Source organism: Ranitomeya imitator, chromosome 2, assembly GCF_032444005.1.
Source record: "Ranitomeya imitator isolate aRanImi1 chromosome 2, aRanImi1.pri, whole genome shotgun sequence".
Lineage (NCBI taxonomy): Eukaryota > Metazoa > Chordata > Amphibia > Anura > Dendrobatidae > Ranitomeya > Ranitomeya imitator.
Genome location: NC_091283.1, coordinates 288,524,480 through 288,539,131, shown reverse-complemented (window position 1 = coordinate 288,539,131; position 14,652 = coordinate 288,524,480). Strand labels below are relative to the sequence as shown.

General features: G+C 47.3%; 1 protein-coding gene across 1 annotated transcript in view; it reads left to right on the top strand.

The window, feature by feature from the left end:
- The first annotated feature begins 10,536 nt into the window (after positions 1–10,536).
- The window catches only part of LOC138663215 (oocyte zinc finger protein XlCOF7.1-like), a 52,012-nt gene continuing 47,896 nt past the window's right edge, over positions 10,537–14,652 (top strand). Inside the window, exon 1 of the mRNA XM_069749377.1 lies at positions 10,537–10,596. The gene's annotated coding sequence lies outside the window, so the exon portion shown is untranslated. The remainder of the gene's footprint in view (positions 10,597–14,652) is intronic.

Below are 14,652 nucleotides of genomic sequence, written 5' to 3'. Positions count from 1 at the left end.
ACACTGGAACATTGACAGGAAGCATGAATCAAAGCATTAGGTGGGGTTAAGTAGAGAAGCACCTAACGACCTCACCAGATCACCTGAGGAAGGAAACTCAGAAGCAGCAGTACCAGTTTCCTCCACAAACGGAAGCTCCCAGAGAGAATCAGCCGAAGTACCACTTGTGACCACAGGAGGGAGCTCTGCCACAGAATTCACAACAGTATCCCCCCCCCTTGAGGAGGGGTCACCGAACCCTCACCAGTGCCCCCAGGCCGACCAGGATGAGCCACATGAAAGGCACGAACAAGATCGGGAGCATGGACATCAGAGGCAAAAACCCAGGAATTATCCTCCTGAGCATAACCCTTCCATTTAACCAGATACTGGAGTTTCCGTCTTGAAACACGAGAATCCAAAATCTTCTCCACAATATACTCCAATTCCCCCTCCACCAAAACCGGGGCAGGAGGGTCAACAGATGGAACCATAGGTGCCACGTATCTCCGCAACAATGACCTATGGAAGACGTTATGTATGAAAAAAGAATCTGGGAGGGTCAGACGAAAAGACACAGGATTAATAACCTCAGAAATCCTATAAGGACCAATGAAACGAGGTTTAAACTTCGGAGAGGAAACCTTCATAGGAATATGACGAGAAGATAACCAAACCAGATCCCCAACACGAAGTCGGGGACCCACACGGCGTCTGCGATTAGCGAAACGTTGAGCCTTCTCCTGGGACAAGGTCAAATTGTCCACTACATGAGTCCAAATCTGCTGCAACCTGTCCACCACAGTATCCACACCAGGACAGTCCGAAGACTCAACCTGTCCTGAAGAGAAACGAGGATGTAACCCAGAATTGCAGAAAAATGGCGAAACCAAGGTAGCCGAGCTGGCCCGATTATTAAGGGCGAACTCAGCCAAAGGCAAAAAGGACACCCAGTCATCCTGATCGGCAGAAACAAAGCATCTCAGATAGGTTTCCAAGGTCTGATTGGTTCGTTCGGTCTGGCCATTAGTCTGAGGATGAAAAGCCGAGGAAAAAGACAAGTCAATGCCCATCCTGCCACAAAAGGCTCGCCAAAACCTCGAAACAAACTGGGAACCTCTGTCAGAAACGATATTCTCTGGAATGCCATGCAAACGAACCACATGCTGGAAGAACAATGGCACCAAATCAGAGGAGGAAGGCAACTTGGACAAGGGTACCAGATGGACCATCTTAGAAAAGCGATCACAGATCACCCAAATGACTGACATCTTTTGAGAGACGGGAAGATCTGAAATAAAATCCATAGAGATATGTGTCCAAGGTCTCTTCGGGACCGGCAAGGGCAAAAGCAACCCACTGGCACGAGAACAGCAGGGCTTAGCCCGAGCACAAATCCCACAGGACTGCACAAAAGAACGCACATCCCGCGACAGAGATGGCCACCAAAAGGATCTAGCCACTAACTCTCTGGTACCAAAGATTCCAGGATGACCAGACAACACCGAACAATGAACCTCAGAGATCACTTTATTTGTCCACCTATCCGGGACAAACAGTTTCTCCGCTGGACAACGATCAGGTTTATTAGCCTGAAATTTTTGCAGCACCCGCCGCAAATCAGGGGAGATGGCAGACACAATTACTCCTTCCTTGAGGATACCCGCCGGCTCAGATAAACCCGGAGAGTCGGGCACAAAACTCCTAGACAGAGCATCCGCCTTCACATTTTTAGAGCCCGGAAGGTACGAAATCACAAAGTCAAAACAGGCGAAAAACAGCGACCAACGAGCCTGTCTATGATTCAAACGCTTAGCAGACTCGAGATAAGTCAGGTTCTTATGATCAGTCAATACCACCACGCGATGCTTAGCTCCTTCAAGCCAATGACGCCACTCCTCGAATGCCCACTTCATGGCCAGCAACTCTCGGTTGCCCACATCATAATTCCGCTCAGCAGGCGAAAACTTCCTGGAAAAAAAAAGCGCATGGTTTCATCACTGAACAATCAGAACCTCTCTGCGACAAAACAGCCCCTGCTCCAATCTCAGTAGCATCAACCTCGACCTGGAACGGAAGAGAAACATCAGGTTGACACAACACAGGGGCAGAAGAAAAACGACGCTTCAACTCTTGAAAAGCTTCCACAGCAGCAGAAGACCAATTGACCAAATCAGCACCCTTCTTGGTCAAATCGGTCAATGGTTTGGCAATACTAGAAAAATTGCAGATGAAGCGACGATAAAAATTAGCAAAGCCCAGGAACTTTTGCAGACTTTTCAGAGATGTCGGCTGAGTCCAATCATGGATGGCTTGGACCTTAACAGGATCCATCTCGATAGTAGAAGGGGAAAAGATGAACCCCAAAAATGAAACCTTCTGCACACCAAAGAGACACTTTGATCCCTTCACAAACAAAGAATTAGCACGCAGGACCTGAAAAACCGTTCTGACCTGTTTCACATGAGACTCCCAATCATCCGAGAAGATCAAAATGTCATCCAAGTACACAATCAGGAATTTATCCAGGTACTCTCGGAAGATGTCATGCATAAAGGACTGAAACACTGATGGAGCATTGGCAAGTCCGAATGGCATCACTAGATACTCAAAATGACCCTCGGGCGTATTAAATGCAGTTTTCCATTCATCGCCTCACCTGATTCGCACCAGATTATACGCACCACGAAGATCAATCTTGGTGAACCAACTAGCCCCCTTAATCCGAGCAAACAAATCAGATAACAAAGGCAAGGGGTACTGAAATTTAACAGTGATCTTATTAAGAAGGCGATAATCTATACAAGGTCTCAGCGAACCATCCTTTTTGGCTACAAAAAAGAACCCTGCTCCTAATGGCGACGATGATGGGCGAATATGCCCCTTCTCCAGGGATTCCTTCACATAACTGCGCATAGCGGTGTGCTCAGGCACGGATAAATTAAACAGTCGACCTTTTGGGAATTTACCACCAGGAATCAAATTGATAGCACAATCACAATCCCTATGCGGAGGTAGGGCATCGGACTTGGGCTCATCAAATACATCCCGGTAATCAGACAAGAACTCGAACCTCAGAAGGGGTGGATGACGAAATTGACAAAAATGGGACATCACCATGTACCCCCTGACAACCCCAGCTGGACACCGACATGGATTTCCAATCCAATACTGGATTATGGGCTTGTAGCCATGGCAACCCCAACACGACCACATCATGCAGATTATGCAACACCAGAAAGCGAATATCCTCCTGATGTGCAGGAGCCATGCACATGGTCAGCTGGGTCCAGTATTGAGGCTTATTCTTGGCCAAAGGCGTAGCATCAATACCTCTCATTGGAATAGGACACTGCAAGGGCTCCAAGAAAAACCCACAACGCTTAGCATATTCCAAGTCCATCAAATTCAGAGCAGCGCCTGAATCCACAAACGCCATGACAGAATATGATGACAAAGAGCAGATCAAGGTAACGGACAGAAGAAATTTTGACTGTACCGTACCAATGGTGGCAGACCTAGCGAACCGCTTAGTGCGCTTAGGACAATCAGAGATAGCATGAGTGGAATCACCACAGTAGAAACACAGCCCATTCAGACGTCTGTGTTCTTGCCGTTCAACTCTGGTCAAAGTCCTATCGCACTGCATAGGCTCAGGTTTAAGCTCAGGTAATACCGCCAAATGGTGCACAGATTTACGCTCACGCAAGCGTCGACCGATCTGAATAGCCAAAGACATAGGGTACCGTCACACTATACGATTTACCTACGATCACGACCAGCGATATGACCTGGCCGTGATCGTAGGTAAATCGTAGTGTGGTCGCTGGGGAGCTGTCACACAGACCGCTCTCCAGCGACCAAGATGCCGAGGTCCCTGGGTAACCAGGGTAAACATCGGGTAACTAAGCGCAGGACCGCGCTTAGTTACCCGATGTTTACCCTGGTTACAAGCGTTAAACTAAAAAAAAACAAACAGCACATACTTACATTCTGGTGTCCGTCAGGTCCCTTGCAGTCTCTGCTTCCCGTACTCACTGACTGCCGGCCATAAAGTGAAAGTGAAAGCACAGCCGCTCTGCTCTGCTTTCACTTTACGGCCGGCAGTCACAGTGCTGGAAGCAGACTGCAAGGGACCTGACGGACACCAGAATGTAAGTATGTGCTGTTTGTTTTTTTTTAGTTTAACGCTTGTAACCAGGGTAAACATCGGGTAACTAAGCGCGGTCCTGCGCTTAGTTACCCGATGTTTACCCTGGTTACAAGCGAACGCATCGCTAGATCGCATCGCTAGATCGCTAGATCGGTGTCACACACACCGATCTAGCGATGACAGCGGGAGATCCAGCGATGAAAGAAAGTTCTAAACGATCTGCTACGACGTACGATTCTCAGCAGGATCCCTGATCGCTGCTGCGTGTCAGACACAGCGATATCGTAACGATATCGCTGGAACGTCACGAATCGTACCGTCGTAGCGATCGAAATGTTATAGTGTGATGGTACCCATAGACTCATTCAAACCAGCAGGCATAGGAAATCCCACCATGACATCCTTAAGGGCTTTAGAGAGACCCTTTCTGAACATACCTGCCAGCGCAGATTCATTCCATTGAGTGAGCACTGACAATTTTCTAAATTTCTGGCAATATACCTCTATCTCATCCTGACCCTGACAAAGAGCCAGCAAATTATTTTCTGCCTGATCCACTGAATTAGGCTCATCGTACAGCAATCCGAGCGCCAGGAAAAACGCATTGATATTACTTAATGCAGGATCTCCTGGCGCAAGAGAAAATGCCCAGTCCTGAGGGTCGCCGCGCAAAAAAGAAATAATAATCAAAACCTGTTGAACTGGATCACCAGAGGAACGAGGTTTCAAGGCCAGAAATAACTTACAATTATTTTTGAAACTCAGAAACTTAGTTCTATCTCCAAAAAACAAATCAGGAATAGGAATTCTTGGTTCTAACATAGATTTCTGATCAATAGTGTCTTGAATCTTTTGTACTCTTGCCGAGAGCTGATCCACAAATGAAGACAGACTTCTAATGTCCATCGCTACACCTGTGTACTGAACCACCCAAATGTCTAGGGGAAAAAAAAAAAGACAAAACACAAAGCCAAGAAAAAAAAATGGTCTCAGAACTTCTTTTTTCCCTCTATTGAGAATCATTAGTACTTTGGCTTCCTGTACTGTTATGCGAGGCAATTCAGTATCACTATGGACATGGAGGTCAGAGCACATACAATGATCTGACAATAACCCAAAATAATAGAACGAGCTCTGAGACGTGGGAACTCTGCAGACCGCAATTCCTAATCCTATCAAACCACACTAAAGGTAGCCGTGGAGCGCTCCTGACCAGAACCTAGGCGCCTCGTTACAGCCTGAGAAACTAGCTAGCCCTGAAGATAGAAAAACAAGCCTACCTTGCCTCAGAGAAATTCCCCAAAGGAAAAGGCAGCCCCCCACATATAATGACTGTGAGTAAGATGAAAACACAAACATAGAGATGAAACAGATTTAGCAAAGTGAGGCCCGACTAGCTGAATAGAACGAGGATAGGGAAGATAGCTTTGCGGTCAGCACAAAAACCTACAAATAACCACGCAGAGGGGACAAAAGACCCTCCGCACCGACTAACGGTACGGAGGTGGTCCCTCTGCGTCTCAGGGCTTCCAGCAGGCGAGAAAAACCAATAAAGCAAGCTGGACAGAAATATAGCAACAAAATAACATAAGCAAAACTTAGCTATGCAGAGCAGCAGGCCACAGGAATGATCCAGGGAAAAAACAAGTCCAACACTGGAACATTGACAGGAAGCATGAATCAAAGCATTAGGTGGGGTTAAGTAGAGAAGCACCTAACGACCTCACCAGATCACCTGAGGAAGGAAACTCAGAAGCAGCAGTACCAGTTTCCTCCACAAACGGAAGCTCCCAGAGAGAATCAGCCGAAGTACCACTTGTGACCACAGGAGGGAGCTCTGCCACAGAATTCACAACACATACCCAGGCTTCCATCACAGGGCCACCCACCTCTGCGATACATACCGCCCATTAATCACATGACCAGTCGCTATGCCACACCTGTCACAGCTTACTGAGAAAGTACAGAGATTAGAGGATGATGTACAAGTTTTGGACCATAAAAATGCTCATAAACAAACACTGGATCTTCACAGCTAGCAAATAAACCGTCTGAAGAATATGGTTGATGACAAAGAAAATCATAATAACATCTGGATAAAGGGTTATACCTGAAAGCATCAATATATAAGCGATTATGCAACCACTGGTCACATTATTTAATAATATCCTTGTTGATTCTATTGATAAGGAGCTAGAGATCGATAGGATGTACCGTACACTAGACAATCATGGCTCAGATTCTGAGAGTCCAATAGATATCTGTCACACGATTTTTCAATGTAAATGAGCCCATTCTTTGATGCCCTGGACATTCCCAGAATCCATATATCTGACTGGCCACCTGCTCCACCGTTGCCACAAAGCGTCCAGCACGTTGCAGAAGACTTTCAGTGGATCAGGAACTTGATGTGATAAACACAGATGGGAAAGGAACCTGTCAAACATATGAACTCCTGAAATGAAACTTGTCTTATGTGATGAGAGAGACAGTTTGCAGATGTTTGGTTGTTTCTTTAAGAATAGAATTAAATATAGCTTTATAGAGTTTTATATCCCCTCTCACCCACTATATAGAATGTCTCAGTTCATATGAGATCTTAGAAAGACATATAAGTTGAGTTCACATTATATTACTGTAATATCAGGCTGTATTACATTACTCACTATATATTCCATGGTTCTGAAGCGCCCCCAGGGCCTAGGGTTTACTCGGTACCGGGTCCGGTCGTCGTTAAAGGGGTGGTCACGGTGGCAGCGACCCGGTCCGTGACCCTGGATGTCCAAATTAAAGGAAAGGACTTTAAAGGGGTTTATAGAATAAGAAATGTTTGTGACGCCACCTGTGGTATTCGGTCAGAGTTAATAATCTTTATTTTTTATATAGCGCTAACATATTCCGCAGCGCTTTACAGTTTGCACACATTATCATCACTGTCCCCGATTGGGCTCACAATCTAGAATTCCTATCAGTATGTCTTTGACCGACGCTGCCTAAAGGGGTCCTCTGGGGAGTGATGGCACTGCAGCAAGGATGGTATGGCTTCCCACAGGTGAAGCTGGGGTCCTCAGGGTTCCCGGTGTAGTAGGGACATATGGTAGATGGTGTAGAAAGAACTAGAGGACACAAGGTGCAGTCTCTTTACCTCTTTACTGGTGTAAGGCAGCTACAGTCCAGGGTAACGGATCACTGGTACTGGTATGGTCCGGCCGGCTTGGAAGCGATTCAGGAATCCCCCTAGTCAGGTGGGGTTGGACGCCTTCCTCTCTGCTCCGTGTTCTAGTCCCTTACTGCCTTGGGCCTCACACAAGGTCCTCACTTTCTCTCTGTCCCCCTTGTTGGTAGGACACGACCCGCATGGCAGATAACTCGAGCCTTTTTTTACAGGTGTCTCTCAGGTGTATCACAAATCTTGAGGAATGGATTATTCAAGAGCTTTGAACAAATAAAGGCCGATTTAAACCTTCCGTATAGGGTGTTTTATCAGTATCTGTAAATAACTCATGTGTATGGTACACTATCTAGAATAAACGCCATACTGATTTATAGATATCTCACAATAGATACCATTTCTACAGCCGTGGATACAAAAGGTCTAATATTCCTTATTTATAGGCAGTTACTGGACCTATGTTTGATAGTTAAGACAAAATGGGAGGAGGATGTGGGTCCCTTATCTGAGGAGCAATGGGGGAAAATGCTGTATTTGACACCTAAACTTTATATGTCGGAATCACAAAGAATGTCCCAAATTCCTCATGCATAGGGAATATAGATCCCCAAGTATTTTATTTAATATTGGAGCATGAACGGATGACACATGCACTAGATGTGGTCACAATGACGCCCACCTGATGCATATGATGTGGGGATGTGAGAATATTGGCGACTACTGGAAGGGGGGATCGCTCTTGTACTATCTGTATTTGGGATCCAGCTTCAGTTGGAACCTAAAATTTGTATCCTAGGACTCCTGGGAGAGGACGTAGACCCAGACTCCCATATGGCAATAGCTCAAGAATATTATTCTAGCCAGAAAGTTGTTGGCACTATATTGGATAGACAATTCTCCCCCAATGATAACAGAACTATAATCCAGGATAAATATCACGCTATGCTTGGAAAGGGGAGCTTATATTAAAGGAACGCACTCAAGAAATCCATCCACATATGGAACAATGGTTTATTACTCCCGGTATTGCTTCATTAAACCCCAGAAATCCTATACTGGACTGTTTCTCCATTCCCTTATAGGAAACCGGGAATTTATATCCTCATACCCCAGGTGTCAGCAAAATAATATTTGTCTCAGTCCACACAATTGCCTCTTCTTAGATATATAACCCCCAACTAAAAGAGCCACCTTGATAGAATACAGCGTTAGTGCTGCACAAGGTGGCTCTTTTAGTTAATAAAAACCCTGGGGCGGGTGACCTGTTCCCTTTAAGTATTTCAAAAAGAGGTAATGTACAAATAACTAATAAGCATATTCCATAAGTTACTAGTGTTCTTCTAATATGGTAGAGACTACGAATATAGCAGCAAATCACCAAAGGTGGTTATGAGACAGGAAAAATAGAAACCAATGTAAGTCAATGGGTCAAAATAGTACATAAACCGACCTAATTCCTGTTCAGACAGATCTCTTAACAGAATCTCCAACCCAGACCACATTATGCCTCAGGACCCCATATGTAAGAACCAATGAATGATTGTTTTCTCTTCTAGAACCTAATACTTATTTTTGTGCGCTATGAACTTTTCTTTATTTTTTGTAATCAATTTTTTGAATGAACATTAAACAAGATTTGTTTTATCCTCACAATTCAATATTGCTTTCCTTTCTATCCTCACCGTGCTCTTACTTAAAAAAGTAAGAAAGTGTTATTTTTTTCTAACAGCTGCCTTTAAGAAGATCTATCAATGGCGCGGCTGTTATACTGAAACTCGAAATGAATAGCAGATAGTGCTCCACAAATCCAAGAAAAGCCCTCACTTGCTTCTTGTAAAGCGGTTGCGGCCACTCTTGAAGCAAGGGGTGTCCAGCGATTCTCAGTCTCGCCAAGGTTTTAGCAAGTCCACATGATAGACTTGGTGCGACTTCCTTCACTGTGGACCTTGCAATTAACTTCACCCAGTTTTCCACAACCTCGCATGGGCCTTGCCTCTTAGCTAGCAACTTTCTCTCCACCGTACGGATAAGCACTAGCATGGGGTTCCTGGGCTGAAACTGCCTCAGCCTTCCCTGTGCCTGGAGAAGATTCTCCTTCATGATAGTCATTACTTTCGCCATTCTCCCCTGCAGCTGCGGAACAGAATAATATTAGGAAGAAGAAAAAAGACACAAGACGATAATACACCGATAGGATTAATAGAGAGGAAATATTGGAGAACAATGCATGTAATATTCAGATGAATCCAATCATTATTTTATAGAAAAAATCCACTTATTAAATGAATCAAAACATGATGGAACAAAGCTCTGCTTCGTACACACATAGCTCAGCTCCGCACACGTCGTACACACACAGCTCTGCTCAGTACATGTCGTACACACACGGCTGCGCTCCATACAAACATGGCTTCTGTCCGTACACAAACAACTCTGCTTCGTACATACTGTACACGCACGGCTCAGCACTGTACACCCCGTACAGACGCAGCTCCACACCATACACAAGCAGCTTCGCTCCATATACCCCATACACACACGGCTCTGCTCCGTACACCTCATACACACACGGCTCTACTCCGTACACCTCATACACACACGGCTCAGCTACATCCACACTGTAAACCCCTCCTGACCCCACACATAAACTTCAGCTCATTCAGTAACATTATAAGGCCTCTTTCACACTTCCGTCTTTCAGCTCCCATCAAAATACGTCGAAATTCAGGATCCTGCAAAAATTTTTGTAGGATCCTGCATTTTCCCATAGACTTGTATTAGCGACGTATCGCGACGTATGGCCACACATTTCATCCGTCGTGCACTGGATCCTGTGGAATTTGACGGCCCGTCTTTTGAAAAAAACATTCCATGAAACGTTTTTTGTCTGCAGTGGAAAAACGTGCCCCGACGCCTCCTGCGGCATACGTCGTTCCACAGAATGGGAGCCTATGGACACTGGATCCTGCGCACACTGTGAAACGCCAGAATCTAGTGACGGACGCAGTTTTTACATCTGAGCACGCCTGGAAGCATATTCGAAACCGGGGAAAAGTCAGTCTCTCTCTCGTTTTCCACTATTTTTACAACGTCCATCGATACGTCGGTTCACCGCACTCTGACTCAGGACGACCGACGGAAGCGTGAAAGAGGCCTAACCAGCACAGTAGAGTAATGCGTACACCGAGGCCCCTGATCATGTGACCCCTGACTCCTCCCCTCCTGTGACCTCATCACAGGTCCTGTGCCCACACAGCAGCCATATATCTGGTGTGCAGCTCTGCAAGTGAAGGTATGTGGAGATTCCCCATTACTGGCGCATTAATATTAGAAATATATTTCTTGGTCTTCCAGACCTTATCTTGACCTCTACTGTTCCTGGTAACTGCTATTTCTTAGTTACATTTCGAACTGAGGAAAGGGCAACTTGAAAACGCTTTGTTATCTTCTTATATCCTTCTCCTGCTTCCTGGGCCTCCACCATTTTCAGAGCTCGGCAGCTGCTTCTATGTCTTCTGTATTTGCATCTCGCCTTACTGTCTCCATTTCTAGCACTGTATTCTGTAAGTAGGGAGACTCTATTGTGGTGCAGGATGTCGTTACTCACATGCGCTGGGTACAATGTCCTTGTGTCTCTCCCACTAAAAGCTCCTGATTTTATCCTCCATTATCAGTGTCTGTTATGTTCTTTATGTGCAGATATTCTCTTCATGTTGTCACTGTGGTCACCGGTCTATGTGGGATAAGACCCTTCCAGATGATGCACTTTAGATTTACATATTAGTTTTGTGTCTCCCTATTTGATGAGGCTAGTGATGAGCGAGTATACTCATTACTCGAGATTTCCCAAGCACGCTCGGGTGGTCTCCGAGTATTTGTTAGTGTTCGGAGATTTAGTTTTTGTTGATTCAGCTGCTTGATTTACAGCTATTAGCCAGCATTAGTACATGTGGGGGTTGCCTGGATGCTAGGGAATCCCCACATGTACTCAGGATGGCTAACAGATGTAAATCATTCAGCTGCGGCAATGAAAACTAAATCTCCGAGCACTAAAAAATACTCGGAGGACCCCGAGCGTGCCTGGGAAATCTAGAGTAACGAGTATACTCGCTCATCACTAATGAGGACCAATCGTTTATTGACATAACAGTGCAGTGTTACATCCCCCACACATAGTGTATAGTGTAGTAAACCCCCCATAACATACCTGGTAACATACACAGATCACCTCATTATACCACCATATCCCTACATACTGTATAATGTTTCCACAGTACCGCCATCATCCCACACATCGTACACCATGTATGGCTCCGCTCTGTATACGTGCGGCTCCACTCCGTACACCTCGCACACACACGGCTCTGCTACATCCACACTGTAAACCCCTCCTGACCTCACACATAAATGTACCCCTCATCCAGCACCATGACAACCAGCACAGCAGAGTCCTGCATACACTGAGGCCCCTGATCATGTGACCCTGACTCCTCCCCTACTGTATCCTCATCACAGGTCCTGTGTGCACAGAACATCCATATATGTGGAGTGCGGCTCTGCGGGTGGAGGTCGGTGCTGGAGGCTCCATTATTCTCTATGTGGAGTGCGGCTCTGCGGGTGGAGGTCGGTGCTGGAGGCTCCATTATTCTCTATGTGGAGTGCGGCTCTGCGGGTGGAGGTCGGTGCTGGAGGCTCCATTATTCTCTATGTGGAGTGCGGCTCTGCGGGTGGAGGTCGGTGCTGGAGGCTCCATTATTCTCTATGTGGAGTGCGGCGCCTTGGGTGGAGGTCAGTGCTGGAGGCTCCATTATTCTCTATGTAGAGTGCGGCTCTGCGGGTGGAGGCTCCATTATTCTCTATGTAGAGTGCGGCTCTGCGGGTGGAGGTCGGTGCTGGAGGCTCCATTATTCTCTAAGTGGAGTGCGGCTCTGCGGGTGGAGGTCGGTGCTGGAGGTCCCATTATTCTCTATGTGGAGTGCGGGTGGAGGTCGGTGCTGGGGGCTCCATTATTCTCTATGTGGAGTGCGGCTCTTCGGGTGGAGGTCAGTGCTGGAGGCTCCATTATTCTCTATGTAGAGTGCGGCTCTGCGGGTGGAGGCTCCATTATTCTCTATGTAGAGTGCGGCTCTGCGGGTGGAGGTCGGTGCTGGAGGCTCCATTATTCTCTATGTGGAGTGCGGCTCTGCGGGTGGAGGTCGGTGCTGGAGGCTCCATTATTCTCTATGAGGAGTGCGGCTCTGCGGGTAGAGGTCGGTGCTGGAGGCTCCATTATTCTCTATGTGGAGTGCAGCTCTGCGGGTGGAGGTCAGTGCTGAGTCCCCATTATTCTCTATGTGGCATACTGCTCTGCGGGTGGAGGTCGGTGCTGGAGGCTCCATTATTCTCTATATGGAGGTCGGTGCTGGAGGCTCCATTATTCTCTATATGGAGGTCGGTGCTGGAGGCTCCATTATTCTCTGTGAACGGTGGCTCTGCGGGTGGAGGTCGGTGCTGGAGGCTCCATTATTCTCTATGTGGAGTGCGGCTCTGCGGGTGGAGGTCGGTGCTGGAGGCTCCATTGTTCTCTCTGTGGAGTGCGGCTCTGCGGGTGGAGGTCGGTGCTGGAGGCGCCATTATTCTCTGTGGAGGGTGGCTCTGCGGGTGGAGGTCGGTGCTGGAGGCTCCATTATTCCCTATGTGGAGTGCGGCTCCGCGGGTGGAGGTCAGTGCTGGAGGCTCCATTGTTCTCTCTGTGGAGTTCGGCTCTGCGGGTGGAGGTCGGTGCTGGAGGCTCCATTATTCTCTCTGTGGAGTGCGGCTCTGTGGGTGGAGGTCGGTGCTGGAGGCTCCATTATTCTCTATGTGGAGTGCGGCTCTGCGGGTGGAGGTCGGTGCTGGGGGCTCCATTATTCTCTATGTGGAGTGCTGCTCTGTGGGTGGAGGTCGGTGCTGGGGGCTCCATTATTCCCTATGTGGAGTGCGGCTCTGCGAGTGGAGGTCGGTGCTGGAGGCTCCATTATTTTCGCTGTGGAGTGCGGCTCTGCGGGTGGAGGTCGGTGCTGGAGGCTCCATTATTCTCTATGTGGAGTGCGGCTCTGCAGGTGGAGGGTCCACACTAGAACTTTAGCAGGTAAAGACCCCAATATCTACAGGTGTCCCTTCTAATTGGGGGGAAACTATCATCTAATAATCCTCGGACAGTTCTGACAAACACGGAAAAGTGCCCCTTTATGGAGGTGACAGAAAGTCTGTTTATTCACTTTAGCTTCATAGTATCAGCTCTAATTAGTGATGATCGAGCATACTCTGTACTCGCCCGAGCATCGCTGCACTCGTGTTACTTGGCGAGCAGCGAGCATTTCCGTGATTATTCGGCTGGAGCTCGGGTTCCCACCCTGCATGTTTGGCGCTCTTTTGAGAGCCAATCAGCATGCAGGGATTGTCTGCCACGCACTGTAATGCCGTAGCCATGTTGGTTGTGGCATTACAGTGATTGGCTGGCCGCACAGCGTCATCAGGTCTATAAGAGACCTTGCTGTTACGTGTTACGGAACCACTCAGCACCCAGAATATGTTGTGCAGTTATATGTATGTATAATAGGTTCCATGTGATATGCATGTCCCTAATGCATCAACCAACAGGCAGCGCCCCTGGGCAGAGGACACGATATTCCTCTTTTGTCCGCCCCCCCTCCCCCCACCTTTGTAATTCCCACAGTAAATATCGGCAGGCTCCGGCCACCTTCGGCTATTGTAATGTATTTCTGGCCTGCCGCTTTTCTATTGGCCTACCCTCTGTGTCTGTGTGATATATTCTGTGTCCTGTGAGTAAAGTGTTATCAGACTGGAAATACGTGGCGAAGCAGTGATCTTTTATATGCGCCCATGTAACCAAGCAATTCCAGCCAGCGTCCTTCATTCAGACTCCAGCCAAAGCAGAGTAGACCTCCGGAAACACGGGGTGGTACTGAAAGAGGTACCCCAGATTGGTAGACCCCGTTACACTGATGGCAGACAGCGGGATATGATACCCCTTCTACAGGAGGAAAGGAATGAATGGAAAACAACTACCAGAAGTTAAAGAGGACTACATTAGAAGATCTGGTGGAAGCCCGAGGGTTGATCGCCAGCAACAAAACAAAAGCGGATTTGATAGCAGCCATCATGGAACGCGTCAGTGCAGCGCCCCCCAATGTGAACGTGGAGGAGACTGAATTCCAGAGGGAGGTAAAGAACATACTGGTGTTCTATGGCCCAAACCCTGCAGTAGAGATCATACGAGAGGTGATGGCTGATGTGCGTACTGATCTGAAGGAAAAGACGGCCGAGCGGACCAGGATAGAGCTAGCCAAGATGGAGATGGCAGAGC